The sequence below is a fragment of the Octodon degus genome, unplaced genomic scaffold (assembly GCF_000260255.1).
Source record: "Octodon degus isolate 3935 unplaced genomic scaffold, OctDeg1.0 scaffold00075, whole genome shotgun sequence".
NCBI classification, from domain to species: domain Eukaryota; kingdom Metazoa; phylum Chordata; class Mammalia; order Rodentia; family Octodontidae; genus Octodon; species Octodon degus.
Window position 1 is genome coordinate 5,849,029 of NW_004524651.1, and position 7,161 is coordinate 5,856,189.

Below are 7,161 nucleotides of genomic sequence, written 5' to 3' on the forward strand. Positions count from 1 at the left end.
TACACTACCTTTCTCATCTCTCTTCTGGAAAATCAGTGCTGATCATGGATGGAGCAAGTGCATTCGGCACAATAGCCATTCAGTTAGCACATCACAGAGGAGCCAGAGTGATCTCAACAGCATGCAGCCTAGAGGACAAGCAATACCTTGAAAGATTTAGGCCTCCTATAGCTCGAGTGATCGATATCTCTGCTGGGAAAGTCCACATTGCTGAGAGCTGTCTGGAAGAAACAGGTGGCCTGGGAGTTGATATTGTGCTAGATGCTGGAGTGAGATTATATAATAAAGATGATGAACCACCAGTAAAATTACAGCTACTACCACATAAGCATGATATCATCACACTTCTTGGTGTCGGAGGCCACTGGGTAACAACAGAAGAAAGCCTTCAGTTGGATCCTCCAGATAGCCATTGCCTTTTCCTCAAGGGAGCAACGGTGGCTTTCCTAAATGATGAAGTTTGGAATTTGTCAAACATACAGCAGGGAAAATATCTTTGCATTTTAAAAGATGTGATGGAGAAGTTATCAGCTGGTGTATTTAGACCTCAGTTGGATGAACCCATCCCACTGTACAAAGCCAAAGTTTCCATGGAAGTTGTTCAGAAATATCAAGGAAGAAAAAAGCAAGTTTTTCTTTTTTAATATTTTTTTATTTCTTAGACCTCAATTGGAAGACGAGTATTGTAAGCTCAAGTTTTCTTGAACATTGAGAAAAAAAGTCAAGGAAGAAAAAAAGCAAGTGATCCCATTTTTAAGCATGTTTTCTTGTTAAGACAAGATGTTCAGTTACTTGATATATTTGGAGAATTTTTGATTATGCAACTGATGGAGAGAATTCTATAATTAATGTCTGAAGGGAATATTCAAAAAAAAGAGTCAGTTTCCCCTTCATCTCCAATACTACTACTGATATTTATGTTGAATGTGTATATTAAAATGTACATTGAAATATACCCATGTGCTTCTATATTAAAAAATAGATATTAAAATGCTTTCATCATTTGAAATCATTTCCTTCATAAAATTGAACTGGATTATTTTTAAAATTTTGAGTGTTGATTATGCATAATGAGGTGACTGAGGATACAGTGGACAGGCAGCACATGGACTAGAAATGGGCTTCAAGCTCAGTTAATGAAATCATAAGAGAAATAGGATGATTATTGGACTTGCTTGTTTTCATCATTGATTTTTGAATGTTGGAATAAACCTTGCTCTATTGTATAACAATGATTGCAAGATACTTGCCATATTACAGCTTTGTCATGAATTATTCTGAATTAAATTTACAATTCTATTAAACTTGTAAATTCTTTATTATTCTATTCTTGAATATCAGCAGAAACTTTATTTTTTTGTTCAGGGTCTCAATACACAGCTCAGACTCATAGTGATCCTCCTGTTTTCTGCCTCCCTAGTACTGGGATTACAGGCAAGTGCCATCAGGCCTGGACTAGCAGCAGAAACTTCCTTAATGTTTTATGACCGCACCCAGTGAGTCCATTATAGATGTGGATTAAACAACATATGAGTAGATATAAATCAATGGAAATCTGAGTGATAGCTCCCTGTCCTGTTTGTCATTTTTTTTACCTATCCAGAACATACACAAGTAGGCTTTCAAACTGATACATTTAAAAAGGGAAAGTTCAGGAGCTGGGGATATAGCTCAGTGGCACACTGCTGTTCCTTCCTCCCTTCCTATTCTCTATCTCCTTCCTCTACACTAATGGTCTCCTTCGACTTTCATGCCATCCCTCTCTTATTTATCTTCTAATCTCTTCTAGACTCTGAAGAAAGTGAATCTTTTCCTTAATTGATACATAACAATTATACATATTTATAGAACACGGCATACTATTTTATTCCATGTATGCAGTGTAGTGTATAATGATAAGATCAGGAAAATTCACATATCCATCACTTCAGACATTTGTCATGTCTTTATATTGAAAACCTTCAAAATCCTCTCTGCTAGCTAGTTTTTTGTGTTTTTTGTTTGTTTGGTTTTTGTTTTTGTCTTTGTTTTTGGAATAGTTAAGTAAAACAACTTTGTTGTATCATGCCATGTGGTTTCATACTAAAACTAATTCCAGTAGGAAGCATTCCCGGGCATCCATCTTTATGTTCACAATTCCCAGTACACCATTCCTTTATTTTATTTTATTTGTGTATTTTATGGAAGGGTCTACAGGGTGTTCAGCGCCTCACCCTTGCGAAGTGCTTATTCCACTGAGCCATCTCCCTGGCCCCTTTCTGCTAACCAGTTTGAAATATTCAATGAATTATTGTCAACCACAGTCATCTTATTTGCTGGAGAACATTAGAAGCTACTTCTACTCTCCAACTGTACTCCTATACCCACTAAGCCTCTCTTCATTCCTCCTCCCTCCTTCCCTTCTAGGTCTCTGATAACCAGTTTTACTCTCTACTTCTGAGATTGCCATCTTTAGCTTCCAGATAGGAAAGCACGTTCTATTTGCCTTCCTACACCGGTACATTTCTCTTACCAGGATGCTCTCTAGGATTAGCTGTGTCTGTAGCAGAGCTTTGACCTGGGGAACTAGAAATGAGAAAGAAGACCAGATTGAAAAAGATGAGCAAAGATGCCTTTGGAGGAACTGAGTAAAATATTATATCTAGACAAGGAGATTTGTGTGGTAGGAGGAATGAAAGAAGATGGAGGAAAATATAAAATAAAAAGAGAGATTGTGTGCAGACTGATGGCAGTCAGTGAGCAGCATGATTAACACTTAGGTTTCTGGATGCTAAGATTAAAAAGCAAAAGGAAACCAAATTAAGAGAATGAGCTGCTTGGAAGTCGTTGAGTAAACAGAGCAAGCCAGGAGCTGCTGAGGGACCCCTATGGAACAAGTTAGAAATGTTTTAGAAAAGCAAAACATATTCACTTTTCCCACCAACGTATTTTTGGGATTCTGGTTGTCATGAAGGGTTATTTACATCCTCATGCATTCATAACAATTTCTGTGGTGCCTCTTAGTGACGCTTCTGGCCCTGAGATAGTGTCTTACCTTCAGAGACAAACAGAATTTAAAGAATTTAATTTCTAAAGTTAACAACCTGCACATTTCATTTTCAATCAGTAACTAGCAAAGTATAGATCGATAGATGATAGATGATAGATGACAGATAGATAGACAGACAGACAGACAGACAGACAGACAGACAGATAGATACCTTATGTATTCATATATATAATCTTAAAATGGGATTTTTTTTCCCCTCAAATTAATCTCTGTGTGGTACATGGATGAAGTCTTTTGAGAATAGCTCATTAGCCTTTCCCAACCATTATTTCCTCAGAGAAGGCACGTTAGAACCCACAGACTAGGTCAGTGCCACTGAAACACTCCAGCCAAACTGAACACTCATTTCTGTAGCATTTACACCGATGTTCTGTTTTTTCCATACTTTGTTTGACCAATATGAATAATTTCCTCCCTAATCTATAAGCCCCAGAAGAAGTCCTGGTTATTTGACCCTGAAGTGCCTCAGTGTATGATACATGGTCAATATTCTGTAAAGAACTGCAGAGTGAATATTTAAAATAAAGAATGAATGAGCAATATCGACAATTTAAACTAAGCCTCAGCTGAGTAGCACCTCCCTTTCACTAGCAAAGAAATCAATCAGAACCTCCAATCCTGACAGGGATGTTGCTTCCTGAGGCCAATGGGAGAATATTAGTTCGTGCACTAGCAAAGCAAGGAGAAAATTAAAGAATTATTTAAATTTAAAAGACCTCTAACTGCCATGCCTTTGCATATTCTGTTTTGCCTGCAAGTCTGTGTTGTGGGATTTCCATAAAAGCACAGGAGTCCAGTACAGTCAAACAAGCAGTGCCAGAGAGTGTGAAATCCTCCTGTCTGCACATGGTGATGGGAGTGTAGGGTTAGTACAGAGGTGGGGATAAACCTGCAAGCCACACTTGAAATCAACTTCAGGGAACCATGAAGGCCTTGAGACTGGGCATTAGCGACAGGCTAGCAGGAAGAAACAAGGATGCTGAGAAATTTCTGTGCAAAATTCATGCAAATTATACCTAGCTCTACAAAGCTGATTGTGGAAACAAAGAATGCCTAGGAATCACAGGGATGAGCTCCATCAGATTGCTGGGCTAGCTTATCCCCAAAGCAATTAGAGCCTGAAGGAACACAGTGGCCAAGGTGAAGATAGAGAAGGAGGTTTTATTGTTTTCCCTGAAAGTTGTGGCCATTAACTGCACTGCTGATTATGGAGGCAGGCAAGTGTAGGCGGGCTGTGGGATGAGTTCAGTCTCCTTGCTGCACCCAGGGCCATCCGCGTGAACTTTCAAAGTGAACCAGATGTGACCAGGAGACGAAGATTCAGACATCGTGGCTGTGGATAGGTCATCAAGCAAGGGAGTGCAGAAAGTCAGAAAAATAGGTTGGGGAAAGATCATGGAAGAAAGCCTACATTTAGGACTATGAAGAAAAGAAGGACACAGAGTGGTCAAGAGAACAATGGGAGCAATAGTGCAGAAGCCAGACAAGCAGAGTGCTCAAGAAGGCAAGATTATTCTTACATGCTACACAAGGCTGGGCAGAAAATTGCTAAGGAACAGCTTTGAGGTACAATTAGAAACCCCACTGAGCTGTTTTCTTGGAATACATTGTAGGCTGAGTAGGGCTCCCACAGATTCAGATGTGGCTGGGTTAGAGCTCTGGAGGTCAGTGGGTTGTCTCAAATCATGAGAACATGTCCTAATAACAGTTGCAGGTGTCTGTGCAGGAAGGAGGCAAAGGAAAAGATGGCACAGGACAGAGAGGGGATGTCCAGATGTCAGCAGAGAAAGAGAGAGAGAGAGAGATTTGACAATGCTGCACTCTGGAATTCAAAGATGGCGGAAGAGGCTATGAGCCCAGGATGCCCCTGGGAGCTGGCAGAAGGAAAGAATGCATCTCAAGAGACCAGAAAAGGCAAGAACACAGATCTTGCCTTGGAGTCTTCTGCAGAAGTGAGGTCTTCCTCACACCTTGGCTTCGGTTCAGTGAACCTATTCCAGAATTCCAGCCTCAGGCACACAAGAGAACAAATTTTAAGATATTTGTTCATAGTGGCCTATGAACATTTGCTATAGTGGCCTTCGGAAAACAGCTCATTAGGGAAAGTGAAAACAGCTTGTACATGCTTGGAAAATGAGTGAAATATGACGTGGGGGTCAGACTACACACAACATCATGTTCAGAGGATTGGAAGTAAAGGAAATGAGGGCATTACAAGAGTGCAAAAAGTGTGTGTGTGTGTGTGTGCGCGCGCGCATGAGTGTGCATATGTATATGTGTGTATATAAGAGTGTGTGTGAGTGTGCATATGTATGTGTATATGAGTGTGTGTGTGCATGAGTGTGCATATGTATATGTGTGTAAATGTGTGTGTGTGTGTGTGTGTGTGTGTGTTAGACTGGAGGTCATTTGACTCATAGGCTGAGCAGAAAGAGACAAAGGCAAGTAGAATTCTGAAGGTGCAAGAGCAACGAGATCATGGCTGGTAGTTCAAGGTCTTACATGAAGGACAGGGAAATGGGAGAGGGAGGCTGGGCGTGGGGAAAAGGGGGCCACTCCTGAGTCGGGAGGAGCACAGAACACTGCACACCACCTACCTGAGCAAGTTTAGCATATGCTCAAGGTTGCAAACTGACTTTAATATTAGCTTAAGTAAAACATGGATTGATTAGATCTGCCACATCAGAAGATAGAAAGCATCTCATAGATTCCTTGTTTTAGGTTCTCAGTGTTACTATCCAGCTCCACCAGTATTGGCATTTTAGACTTAACCAACATTACAGATAAATAAAAAATAATACAATCCACAAAATATTGGCTACAGAATACAATGTGTTAGGCTTATATTCTGGAGTCTATGAACTTCAACACTTAGAATTCATGATCAGCTATGCTTCAGAAATGCTCTGTTATTAAGAGAATCATTGAATCACCATCCTCAATATTAAAAGGGATAGCAGTATGACTTCTCGGAGACAGGATTAATGCTCCAAAAATTGTTCCACAATTTAGGAAAATTCTGCCTCTACAATTAGCAAACTTACTAAGTCAAAAGATATTCTCTTCAGCCTAACCCTTCCCAATGGTTTCAGGCAAATCCTAACTAGTTCTTTCTCAGGCAAAATGCTCATTTGGTCATTTTAAAATGGTAGAGGTGTTGTTGGGCTGTGTTGTAAGTGGTTCGATGCCTCAAGAAGCTGATGCCTCAAAATCTCTGTCATACTTACAACTTATTGTTCCAAAGCTGTTCAAAGACCAAAAGCCTCAGGTAACCTGAGAGCATTCTCAAAACTGTACAATGGAAGAAGAAGGGTTTCCTCTTTCCTGAATTGTGAGGACAGTGGGTGGGAGTGGGGTACTGTGGTTTTATAAAGAGGTTCTGCCCAGAGATATTTTAGATTTGTATCTTTCCCCACAGAAATTCTTGGGAGCTGAGAAATGAAGGGAATAACATATTGTGTGCTTGTTCATACACAGAGGTGGCCCCATTGTGGAGACAAGAAAGGGAGACTGCCAGTAGGACCCATGTACGTGTGGATGGAAGCTGGAGACCGAGCTACGGGGGTGGAAGTTTCTGACCACGGTGCTCTGAAGAGAGGGTAATACTGCAGCTCAGGCAGCTGCGGACATGGCTCTCATTCCAAGTCTTAAGACTGTAGCTGAGCCATTTGGCTCCTGCTGTGAATGGCACCATAAGAGACAGCACAGTCTCTTAACTGGCAAAATTTCCTGCTTGGAGAAGTCTTCGATCTAAACTTCCCGAGATCTGCTCAGTTCCCACTTTTACCTCAGTATCTTTTTTGTTCTTTTCTTGAGACCCAATAAATTCAAGTGCTCCAGAGAACTCATGGTCTTAGCCCCCGGTGGGCTTTGACCTTCCCTAACCTTACAAATCATAACTGCATTTGTCTCTGTTTAATCCTTTTCTGTATGCTTGTCCATAAGATCGAGGTCCTGGTCAGATGCTGATATATGGTCATGCTTTTTTTGCTTCTACTAAATAAGAAGGATCTTTATCAGGAGAGGGGAATTTAGTAGGTTGAACTGTGAACCTGAACATGAAGACTGGCTGTAAAGGGCAACAGTCCACCTGAAGGGCAGGTGGTAACTGC

At 40.6% G+C, this 7,161-nt stretch overlaps 1 pseudogene; it reads left to right on the forward strand.

The window, feature by feature from the left end:
• The first annotated feature begins 44 nt into the window (after positions 1 to 44).
• LOC101568042 lies at positions 45 to 736 on the forward strand (annotated as a pseudogene).
• Positions 737 to 7,161: the final 6,425 nt, after the last annotated feature.